Here is a 12,954-nt window from a genome sequence, read left to right on the forward strand (position 1 = left end):
TGACGTGCTGTTCTCGATGTGAAAGCAAAAACGCTTTCACGTCTGGAGAATTTAGCTCCACCGCGTTTCATCTCTGCTTCGAGACAATAAATACTCCGCGTTTACTGACACCCGCAATAGCCCGGCGACAGACAGTGAAAATCTCCAGCACAAAGCAGCTCCGGGCGACTTACCCGTGGTTCCCTCTGACACCAACTACGACCTTTAAAACAGGAGCTGGATCGACATCAAGGAAAGTATTTTTTCGTGGTTCTAACAAAGATATAGCAAATCTCTGTACAGAATGCATGCTGTAGTCAGAACGCCTGAGCAAACGGGCCGCTTTCGGTTAAATTAACGTTCATTACGATGAGCCCAGCTGTTGCAGGAGGAGGCTGGGAAGGCAGGTTTCCCCGGCCAAGTGCAATGCTGCTCACGTCCTGCCGGCACCCCGAGCGACACCGAGAGGTACGGACACACACGTGAACCTCCGTTCACACAGTTGTTGTATTTCGTAGCCCGTTTTGGTCTGGGGGGGGGGGGCAAAAAAAAGGTCTTGAGAACGTTCACAGGATAACAGCAGTAAGTCACCATTTAAAGACAGGCGAGGTAAAACACAGAAACAGTTTTGTGAAATTTGGTTTCCACAGGCTTCGCTGAAGCTCCACATCCAACAAGCCAGAGCGTTTCTCCTCCAGCTTTCTGAAACGAGTCAATGATTAAGTTCTCTTGCACAGTTCCTTCCCCTTCCCACAAGGCCAATGTCTCCTGGCTTATGGGGCAAGAGGACCAGGGAGCACAAGGGATCTGTGGAACCAGAAAACGAATAAGGCAGCGCACAAAAAAACCCCCCACAACAGGCTCCAATCCTCCGCTGTCTTAAACTCTGTGCAGCCTTTTACACCAGGGCGAGGTGTAAACGTTATTAAACCAGATGTATGAAGTGGCAGCATTTACATCTCATTTACACAGCTATTAACGACCTCGCAAACGAACCGCAGCGCGAAGCACCCCAGGATGAACGGGAAACAGAGGCATCTCGGTAGCGTGACCCGGGGACGTCCTCATCCTCAGCTCACCGGGCAGCCAGCGCTCGCAGCTCACAACAAGGTGGTGCTGGAGAGAGCGCCTGCCGATGGGGAGGAGTGGCGAGACATCCAAGCCCTACGTTACAAGGCATTGTCTTCTACTGCTTCTGCTAAGGGATTACTATGCGACCGTGGAAAGAGAGTCCAGCTGAAAAAGCAGCCCCGGACGTCCCTCGATGGCAACCCAGAAACATCCCCTCCATCCCTGACACCGGCCACCGCTCTCAGGCCCTCAACAAGCAGCGCCCGAGCTTTTATTAGTTACTTACAGTCGCAGCCTCATCCGTTAATACTCCGCTAAGGTGTAGTCACCTTGGCTGGGTGTTTTTCCCCACCCATACTCTTAAGACAAAACAAATCCAATTTTAAAATACGCGTACGTGACTTAGAAGCCTTAAAAACAACTTTCAAGGGGATCTGGCTGTTCTGAGAAACAGAATCTTCAGAAGCTACTTAAGTCGCACAGTCACTTCAGAAAGTTTTGCTCATATTGAGCAAAGGCTTTTTCCTTCCAGACAGAATCCCCTTTTATTCTCTCCGCGTTTCGTGCTCTTACCGCAGAGCAAGATCAAATTACGCCTAGCGCACAAAGTTTATATCCTCAACACCAATTAAATGTTTTCTTTTCGGTTTTTAGGTTTTATTAACGTTTACTTTTATTCCTTCAAATTTTCTCAGGCTTCCTCTTACCGGGGTCATTGATAAAAAACACGCGAGAAGCCGCTGAAGACCGGGCTCTGCTAAGAACATCAGCAATGCTTTACAACATGAGGGTTTTTTTGAGCGAGGAAAACCAAACTGGAAAAGGATCAGGGAAGAGCGAGCGGAGGATATCCAAACCCACTTGCAAGTGAATTTACATAAAACAAAGGCAGCGAGGGAAGTACCAAATATTTCCTCGGCGCTCTCTTTCACGGCATCAATAGTTAATTTATCACCGACCTCCCGAGAGAGCAGCAAAAGAAAGCAACTGGGAAAAGAACTTGCTAAAACTACGAGAGCCCGCTGAAGTTTCTCATTCCCAGAATCGCTTGTTTTGTAAGGTTTTGTTTGCCTCCAGCTTCAGTGGCCAAATTATCCCTGCGACCCTCGGAAAACCTCCACAATAATCACCATCGATTTTAACAGTTCCTCTTGCTGAGGGATGATATACTCAGGACTTTACCGAAACGGAGATATTTTCATTTATATCAGGATAAACTCCAGAGCTGGAGGTAAACCATGAAAACCAAAATTAAATCAGGAACACACAGCTGCGGCGCTTTTAGACACTGGAAGAAGTTCTAGGATGGGCTCACTTACTGTCACAGGGGCCTCTCCTGATGGAAACCCCTATTTATCTTTACATCACCATTAATTGATCTTTTGGACTTTTTCCAGCTCTGAGGACACGCAGCTTCTACTCCAGAAGGGGAGGAAATAAAAAACCAAACCCTAAACCACCCATTTTTTGACAGCTCAAGGCGCATTGATAAATTGTCTTAGCAACAACAGGAATTACAAGCACGCCTCTGAAAAAGGGAAACTGCCCCGATTTCGCCGGTATCATCCTCCTTCCAGCACCCCGGCAGCTTTAGCTGTTATGCAGAAAAGAAGGTGCGCTGGGTGGGTGAGAAGGGCAAACCTCGCAACAACAAAAGCATCTTCCGGGGAAGAAAGCTGGAAATTATAATTTCCCCGTAGGGCCTGCATTGAGGGATTTGCAGAGTCTGCAAGAATCCTGCCGGGAATCGAGGAAATCTCCATTTCAATGCCGGCTCTGCCAGAGGACCTGCAGGAATGCCGTGTCCTCTCCCAGCTGCTTTCGCCGCGCTTTCTGCGGCGGACAGGATTTAAGGAAAGGATTCCTCCAGAAATCCAGCTGGTGCTCATGTTTCTAAGCAAACAAACCCCCAAACAGGAACTAAAACACGTAGATGTTCGTGGTACTAATAAATATTTGAAATGTAAACAGTTACGCGTATTTCTTTTTTTTTTTCCCCCTAGCAGAAACTTAAAAAAGGCAACAGCCCAGATTCTGAACATACCAACGACAAATGTCTATTTTTAACAGATAAACTCTGAATTGGCGTTCCTACATTTTGCCACTCTCCCAATAATTTCTTAACCCAATGCAGTTCATATTCACCATTTGGTACACGTCTTCCACTGACTCGATCCAGGCAATTCCATAAATCCTTCTCCGACCATAATTATACGGCAACCGCCACCGTAGTAGAGGATAAGGTTATACACGAAAGTCTCCCCAAGTAGTGAAAACTCTCTTTGGAACACTTTTGGAGATGATGCCTAATGGGCAGCTTGAAGTAATAAGGGCAATAGCGAACGAGGTCCAGCTTACACCCTAGCACAATCATCGTAATTAGGGCTCCATACAGCATCCACAGCCACGCAAGAGGTAATTAAGAGGCCATTTTGGCCCACAACACAAACAAAATCCACTGCTTGGAGCACATCTCTCCAGGTTGAGATTTTTATTACCGCTATTCCTCAGCAAAAACAGGAAAAGCCTTCAAGACCTACCCGGGAGCAGCCCTGGTCTTCCCTCCGGTTTTTCCATCCCATCCCACTACTCCCCGTACGAATAACCCTCGTTCGCCTTACCACCGCGTGGCTGCGACCTCGGAGGGACCCCCCTACGACAAGGGACAGGGGGAGAGCACCCGTAGTTTACTAACCTCTTGTTTTTAGCAACTCTGTGCCAATTACGGCTAGGAGATGAGCTACAGAACATATTTGCTTTACGCAGTCATACTGTAAAGGAAAAAAAAAAACAAAAAACAAAACAGAGGAGGACTATTACACCAACTCCCCCAATAACCTAACCAAAAAACCCCAAAAAGCATTACATGTGGGGCTTTTAACAGCAACGGGTCAATCTGAAGTGTTAAGGAGCAAGTTCTAAAAGACAAGACAGAATTCGACCAGGAACCAGAAATCCAGGCACTCGAGTGCCACTGTTGATCATCTGTGCTCAAAACCAACACCTAAAATCGAGCATTCCTGGATTCTGGAATTCCTTAAAACCCTCAAAAGCCGAGATTGTGTGATAGGACATTATCTCCCCTTGATGTTAATCTCTGTTCCTGTGAGGTACGAGTAAATTATTTAGCCTGCGAGTGCCGCCACCGAGGATGCAGCGTGCTGTCATGGATACAAGGCTGGTGGGATGCAGAACTGACCCCCTTAAAGAAGCCAAACCTCCCTCCTCCGAACACCCACGCCGCAGCTCTCCGCAGCACCGGCACGCCACCGAACCAGGCGAGATGCGTTTAAATGTTTTCTTTCAATTCATAATGGAAAACAAGCAGGTAAAAGCGGAGCAGCGTGAGCGTTGTTTTGCTCTGAAGTGTTGAAACACGCAGCGAGGGGAGACCAGGAATAGCTCGGTTGCCGTTCTCCAGCACCAAAAGGGATCCTACGCCAGGCGCCCACCGCCAACTCGGTTGCCTGAAAGTTGACAGCAGTAAATGAGCTTTGGGCGCATCCGAATACGAACATCTCTGACCGCTTTCTGAAAGGTTACGGGACCCGCCTATCCGACCTGCCGCCCATCACGACACGTTTGTAAACGAGAGAAGGGCTGGCGAGCGAAAACAATCCACCTTCCCCGCACAGCGGCGTTCTTAATATACGCAGCATTAGCGATACAGCATCGTCGTCGTATGGCAAAGCAACCCTCGCAGCTCAAAGCCGAGGGATTTTAGGTTTTCTCATCATTTACCGGATCGCCGTCCTTGCTGATTTTCTACCACGACGTTTCTTTTCAAACCGTGCCCGATAGCCCGTCATCGCCCGCGTCACTGTTTCGGATGACATCAAAAGCAACCTGCGTCGCTTTAACGCGTGTGCGGGCCTCTCTCTTTCAAGGAGAACTTGAACTTTCCCCTGCCAGGGAAAAGTGGCGATACGAGGATTGGAAAGGCGCTTATTTTCAATTAAAGGGTTAAGACAGGAATTCCCCACAATAAAGCTTGCTGCGTGTAAGGAAAAGCAGCAGCTCTTGCAGCGCAGCGAGAGAGTTCAAACATCTCGAGCATCTAATTGTACAGGGCCTAGAGGACAGAGAAGGATCCTTCGAATTTCCCAGAAATGGACCGAGCCTGCCTATATCTTCTAAAATTACTTGGCCTAATCCGTCCTCGGTTAATGCATGCTGCCCTAAATATGAGCAAGCGGTTCTCAAAAGAGGGGTGCGTACATTAGCTCCCCATATAGCTTAATTCACACACCCGCTCTGGCCGTAGGTCCCGGCAACATCTTCTGCCGTTCCTATAACAAAAAAAACCCCAGTTTGCATATTCTGGAAATTGATGCTTAGTCTGAATAACTGTGCTGACGATTTTAGCAGTTCTGTTATCAGCTACGGCAGCTGATAGTTAAATTGTAAGTTTTCTGAGGCATTGATTTATAAACCTTATATTCCAGCTGACTATCTAGAAATGTAAACCCAGGAGTACAATAAACAAGTTATAATTGTTTTTGCCTGTCATCATTTTCCCATAATCTAGAAGTTAGCAAAAAATTCAAAAAGCGATGGCGCTCTGTGACAAATACCACAGAAACGTGAAGCATTAAAGAGCCTGCAGCATTTTGCAGTGAATTAAACTCAAATTCCTCCTGTGCTGTGAAGTACACTGGTAATATTATAGCCATTGTAGAGATTACAGCACTTTTAAAATTCCACCCACAAGGAATTTAGGTTTCCAACTTCCCCTGAAATTGGAGTGCCCAATTTCCTTAGGCTTCACTGAAAACGGACAGGGAAAAAAACCCCATCTTTTATTACATAAGGGGTGACTATCACATTTTTGAACAGACTCCAGGAGTTCCAATCCCACGAATCTCGAGTAAACAAGTCAAATTTGAGGTGACTGAGGTTACACTTTTTTTACATTAAGTATTCTCGCAAGAAACTCCGGAGACACTTGTCTCTCGCTGCACCGCCGAATCCCTTCTTGTACGCTTCTCAGGATGTCTCCGTTACGATTAGCTTTCAAACATCCACACAAATACCACGCTCTGTGTTTATTTCAGCATGCGGGACCACAGCGACGCAGGCGTCTATGAACCACGCGTCAGCCCGATCTTTAAATGCTCTGAGCGGTTTCGGGGCGCTCTGCGTCTCTTATTTCTCACGGCTAAGACGAACAAATCACAGCGGCAAGCTGCCGAGGTTCAAGAAGCTTCTGTTTCCTCTCCAGCCCTGTTTCGGGTGGGTATAGCAGGAGCGTCGTGCCTGCTTCTCCATCCCGCAGGGACGAGACACGAACAGCCGGACGGCCCCTGCCCCGACTCCTGGAGGAACCAAAGTCCACGCACCTTCCTTCAGGGATTTCTTCTTTTTTTTTTAAGCTACAAAGATGACGTGTGGAAGGAAAACAATTTTCTAACTCCTTTAGTAGACGCTCCTGAGCGGCGAAAGCAAGAGACTCGCAAACAAGCGATTTTGCACTTACATCCTCCTTCCCTGGGAAATTATCCTCAACAACAGAGAGCCGATTCCTAATTGCACACCCGAAGCTTGAAGCGTTTTATCACCGTTTCCATTTTTACAGGCGGAGAATCCGAGAGCGCGAGACTCCCCGCTTCCCCACCGAGACTGCCTGGGGAGCGGTAGAAAGAGGAGGAAAACCCAGGTTTTGGCTGTTGGCCTCCCTCGAGTCACAGACAGACGGCAGCTGCAGGTGAGGGCTGCTCAAGAACAGCGTCGGACATTTCTTCCTATGGGAGCACCGTTAAAAACAAAGTAAAAATATCGGCGTACAGTTTCTAGGTTAACTATTACTCCAAAAACACCCCGATTAAGTCCACCGAAGTAAGTTCTCCTCCTATCTCGCACCACCGTAACTCGTTCATCATCGATCTGTTTTTACGCACGGGACGACTCTTCCCTTCGCACGGGCAGGAGGGACGAGACAACGCCGCGCTGAGGACGCTCCCAGCGCCGCCCCGTCCCGAGGTGTCGACGGAAAACGTCCCATTTCTGGGTCAGGGAACCGTTTTCCTCGCGGCGGCGGGGACTCGCACCATCCCGGGCCGCCCGCCCGCCCTCCCCTCCCCCTGCGCGGCACAGGATTTACTTGGAGCTTTTTTTGCTCGAAATCATTTCCAGACTCGCATTCCCTCGACCGCAGCGGGAGGAGGAGGAGGAGGAGGAATACAATGGGAGGCAAAGTGCTTGCTTTTCGGGGAAGGAGGGGGAAACTTTCCGGGCCTGAAGGGAGGAGGAGAAGAGGATGCGGGAAAGGAGCTCGGCAAACACTTGCCGTGCGGAGGAGAAACGCCGTTCCCGATTTACCTAGACAACGAGCAGCCGTCGCGGGTTGTTTTGGTTCAAACGTACAGATATCGCTCGTCGTTTTGCGGTCCAGCGTGTCGCAAAGGTATTTTCCTGCTAGGGAAAGGTGTGACAGCCCTCGCGGACGTGCGACCTCGGTCCGCAGAAGAGGTAAATCAGAGAGGAAGGCAGGTCCTCCCCACGGCTGCACGCACCTCCGACCTGGAGGCAAGGCCTCTTCCACAACACAGATTTACGAGTCCCATGCCTCTGACAGCAGCAGATGCACAAAACCAGGCCAGTTAATGGGGTAGCGGGGTGCTGGCTGGTTTTCTCTTTTTAGGGGGAGCAACTCTCAGAAAGAAATCAGAGAAAAAGGAGAAAGGCACTCAGCTGCACACAGTCCTATCAGGAAACAGGTCTGAACCCGGAGCATCTCCCCACTGCAAAGCCTTCAGTGGCAACCACTTTTAACGACAACTGATAAAAAACCCCAACATTGACAGTTTTCTTAAGTTCTCCAACGATTTCGTAGCGTTCTCTTCAAAAAACGCCCGAGAAATCATTGTCCGAAATGAGCAAAAGAAAAAAAAAAAAAAAGAGCTTTTTGCAGGTGAATGCAGCATCATGCACAGATCTATGACCTTTTCGTCAAAACCACAATGAATGTTTCAACTACTTATGGTAGCAGAAACAACTTTCAAACACGCACTGAATGTAAACTAAAGTATTTTCGCCCTCTGCCCGCAGCCAGCCCGTCCTACGGCCTCCGCGGCTGCTCCCATTAGCCACAGGAGAGTCTTGTTTTCACGGCCGATTCTCAGTTCTCTCCGGACAGCAATGAAAACGACCCAAATCAGGTCAATTTGCTGCCGGAGAAGGCGAGGAGCAAGGGCCGGGCAGAGGAACCGGGGCTCAAAGGCAAAACGTGAGGAAGTTCGCAGGGGGACAGAGCTGCCCTGAACAGAGGCGGCCCTTGGCATTTCGTATTTATCGGGAGCCAGTCACCTCACTGTTCTTAAGCTCCGGTTTTTACGCTGCACGGGGAACGCGAGGAACAGCAAGGGTATCTCCCACCCTAATAAGCTCAGGCCTACGGGAAACAGGCAACTGAATTTTTCAAGCTTTGGCAAGTCCTTGCCCAGCCACCGCTGGTCAGGAGGATAAAAGGGCCCCGACGGAGGAAGACGAGGCTGCCGCTCGGACGAAGGCACCACCGCCAGCTCCAGGAGCGCGCACGTGCGCTTGCTCTGGCACAACCGTGGCTTTGACGGCCCTGTTTGAGGGTTTTGAAATATTTCAGCTATCAAATAGCAATATTCAAGACAAATCCGTAACAGAGACCGAAACAGCATCCCAACTCCACGCTACGTATAAAACCCAAGCACGATTAAGAAACTTTGGGTGGCTGTTTCCGCGTCTTTGCTAACAGGATAAAACCGGAGGGATATTTTGGGGTTTGCTGGGGTGCCGGTACGATCTAGGCAGCGACGGTTTCTGCACGTCAGCGGGGCGTCTGGGCCCAAAGGCAAGGAGGACAGCCGAAAGTCCCCGTAGGTGGGGAGCGTTTGCCTCGATGCCACGGCAGCCCCTCCAAAGAGGGGCTTTTTGTGGCCCCTGAAGCTGACTTCAAACGAACACGCAGAGTCCCGCGCAACCAGGCGAAGGGAAGAATTTGCTCCTGGAAGTCGCTTCTTTTATTATCGAGCAGGGAAAGACGCAGCCTCACCCGTGGCCGATTTATCACAACGCTCCTCAGGCTCCGTATCGGAACAGAAACGTAATTCCCCCATTACTTGAAGAAACGGAACCCTCTGCGAGAGGCAGACGGCGCTGGGGGAAAGGGGAAACGTGAAGGAGCCGCGTGTGGAGGCCGCTTACGCCGGGATGGGCGAGAGGTGCTCGTCTGACAGCTCTGGATGCCGCAGCCCTCCGCTTATTTACGGAGCGGGTATGAAACGGGCAAGAAGAACAAAAGCTTTTCCCCCCCCTGCTCGGCTTCGCCAACAGGCCTGGGCTGGAAGGACCACCTCAAGAGATGAAACGATAGCTCAGTCTCCATAGCAATCACTTGCTCTGCCGATACCACCAATAAGATTACCGACGCGCGGCCGCCGTCCTCGCGACGGGGACGGCTCAAGCCCTGCTCGCACCGGAGGTTTTTGGCACGTGTCGCTATTTTGCCGGTGAATTCTGGCAGAAAAACGTCAGAAACCTCCCCTCTCCCCCGTGCCTCAAACTCCGTTAGCAGGTCTGAAACCATTCCCAGCCCCGCTGAGGACTGACACGGCATTTATTCTTACCCTTGGCTAACTTTTAGCGTTACGGGGCTGTTAATCAAGAAGTCCTGATAAACTCAACTAAGGGAACGCAATTAGCTGGCTGTGGTCTCACAGCTCGTCTCCCTGAAGTCCCCGATTCACCTTCCGCAAGCCCCCGGGGCCCGGGAATCAAGGGACAAGTCTCCAGCCACCCTGTTTTTAGTACCCGAATCATGGTCAGAGGGGAAAGGCAAGCGGAACAGGACCGAGACTGGATGCGAAGCCACTCCCACCTGTATTTTAAAGCCATGTGTTTTGACATTAATGCATCCATTCTGATGGAAGAGCAGGAAAAGGGTGTTAAAAACATAAAAATAAAGAGACAGCGGAAGAGCACGTGCTCAAAGCTCACTGGTTTATAGGGAAATATCAAGCTCCGCACCAAAATACCTGTAAAAAGTCAGAGTGCGGTAAGAGAGCGGCTCACGCCTGCGATGGCAATCTGCCCATTTCTTAAATCAAAAATTCCACTCCGCTACAGAATGAAGTTTAGCTACTACTGAGAAAAATCCTGCTCTGCTAACGTGACGATTTTGAGGCTGTATTCTGAATGTTTCTCTTTCCTACAGAGACTTAAAGTTAGCATTAAGTCTCTCACACGCTGAAAAACCAAGCGGAAAGAAACGCCGAGTCACAAACGGTTCCCCTCAAGTTTTCCTTGGGAAAAAAAGAGGAAAGTGCTCTCAAAGTCCAGCCTCATCCGCACAACGGGAAACGCGTTACACAAGACAACCGGCATAAAGCCCCCCCCAAAGCTCCACGTAAAACGTTGCCGCTCTCTCTATGCCCCCCGCGACTTACAGAAACAGTCTTTCTACTCAAAAAAAAGACTTCACGAGATATTTAAGGACTAAATCCCTGCCGGATGCGCTATTATTTAGGGTTTCCCCTGCAACGCGAGGCACAGAAGTGAATCCTTTTCGTCTGCAGAGACTCCCAGTAAAGCCGAGGAGTCTCGGGGAGAAGGAGACATCCCAGGAGCGAGGCATCAGCTCGCAGGCACAGAGGATGTTTACTTTATTTGTCGAAAAAGGGTTTTCTGGTGCAAAGTACTTCTTTCGCACACGACGGACCCTGGAGCTGGTTTCCCCTCTGGTTTTTGTTAAAGTGACGGGAAGAAAGGACTTGGTCAAATACATTGTTGAAGGGAAAGAGGAGAACAGTTATCGTGCGCTTTCAGGTCACTGGATCTCTCCCCCAATATCTAAATCGCTGACTATTTTGGAAGAGGGAAGTGTGAATCTCTACAAATAGCTTTTTCTAGGGAAAAGCTCCAGCTCTAAAAAAATGTACACATCCTACAGCAGGCTTTACTTCTAGCCTCCGTACTCTTACTCGGGGGATCCTGGCCAGGCTGCGTACGTGTGTGCAGGGGACAGGGAGAGATCAGACAGGCGCATCACTTAAAATTTCACATACTAGCGCTCTGAAATAAAGAACGTGTTTGGCTTTAAGACAGGGGATGCTACGATAATTCGGATCCAAATAAACTAACGAGGCTACCATGTTTTAGCGTCGATTTGTCCAAGTGTTCCTAGCTGCCTGCTACGAGAAATCCATTCACAGGAGGAAAAAGAAAAAAAAAAAAAAAAAAAAAGAAAAGCAGCGGTGAACTTCCCGCTCCCAGCTGGCACAAGGCGGTGGATCAGCACCAAAGCAGCAAAATAGCGCTTGGCAAAAGGCAGGAGCTCGGTCGCTGCCGAGGAGCGTTCATGGAAATGCCACCCGGGCCTGAGCTGCAGGTACAGCCAAGAGGGATCAAGTCCTCTCTTCCTCCTGGAGCCAGAATGCTGCTTCTCCCTCCTCACCCCCCACTACTCCTTCTAGAAAAGGAGGGAAGAAACCCGGGATGGAGAGACAGCAACTCAACGCTGACCAGTCCCAGCAGTCGCATCGGTCTGGGGGGGTTCTGGTAGTAAAGGATGCGATTTGTCAAAATCGACAGATTCGTTACTGTGCGACACCGGCTGCCCGCCCGTTTTGAGCGGGATCGTTCACCTGCCTGTCATTCTGAAGTGAAACAACAAACGGTCTTGGATAACAATCAGGGTAAAGGTGCCCCTGTTACCTTGTCCTCTCGTTCCAGAAATAATTAATAATAATAATAATAATTCAAAGATCAGTACAGTTAGTTTATGTGTCAAAGAACTATCAGCAAAAAAGTTAAATATTTTAGTGTTCACATGTAAACAGAAAGCATCACAGACATCAGGGGATGAGGAAACAGCACAAAAATGACATCATTGGGTCAAACACTCATCCCGAGCCCAGCCCAAGCGACGGGGCGCCCCTCGGCACGGCACCCCGGCAGCCCAGCACCCTCCTCGCACACCCGGCACGGCGCAAGCAGCTCCGGTGGGTACCGCAGCCCCAGAAAGACCATTTGAGAGCACGACTGTGGCCACAGCCTGTCACAGAGGACGAGTCCACGCTCGCTATCGAGTCCTGCCGCACCTGAACTTGGGGGGAAAAGACAAACCCCAAAGCCCCCCCTCCAGCCTCAATTTCCCTTTGGGTCAAATACACCTTCTGCCAAGTTCAACTACTACTCTTCAGCGAAATGAGAAAAGTTAGGATGGTGAACAGCACGTCCAGGCATCCGGAGGCTAAAACAGCACCAAAAATCCACCAGAAATGAGGGCAGGCAGGATATACAGAATTACCAAAAACAAACGGAGGGAAAAACCACCCCGAGAGGAGAGCCGCTGTGCTGTATTTGAATATCAATACTACAGAGCCCACAGAAACCAAAACCACGACCACAAGCCCGGAATCACTCACGCAAAAAGGCAAAGCCAAAGCACTATATAAACGGTAAATAACATTTTGAAATTAAGCTGCGAGCGGCAGACAAATGAAAACTAGAGGAGAATTTGAAGAGCAACGAACTGTAGTTTATTCAGCTAATGTATTTTTAATGCACTGGGGAAAAACTTGGGAGCTATAACGCGTCGTAAGGCACCCATTTGATACCAAAAGCCACGCAGTTACTTTTCCCAGTGGAACATCCCCCCCGCACGGCGTTTTCCCCTCAATAAATCGGTGCCGAGGGGATGAGCTCTGGTTCGCAACAGCAGCAGGCCGGAGCACAAGTTTGCGGGTTCCCAGGAGGGGAGCCGGGGAGGACGTGCCGCCGGCGGCAGGTCTGGGCTCACCGAGCCGTGGGCTCGCTCTCACACCGGTCGCGACACCGGCGGCGGAGGTTTTTAATCCTGACATCGCAAACCTTCCGCTTTCCCTTCCGTGCCTGCGCTTCCAGACCCAGCCGAGGGCATCCCTGCCTCTT

Source organism: Gymnogyps californianus, unplaced genomic scaffold (assembly GCF_018139145.2).
Source record: "Gymnogyps californianus isolate 813 unplaced genomic scaffold, ASM1813914v2 HiC_scaffold_158, whole genome shotgun sequence".
NCBI classification, from domain to species: domain Eukaryota; kingdom Metazoa; phylum Chordata; class Aves; order Accipitriformes; family Cathartidae; genus Gymnogyps; species Gymnogyps californianus.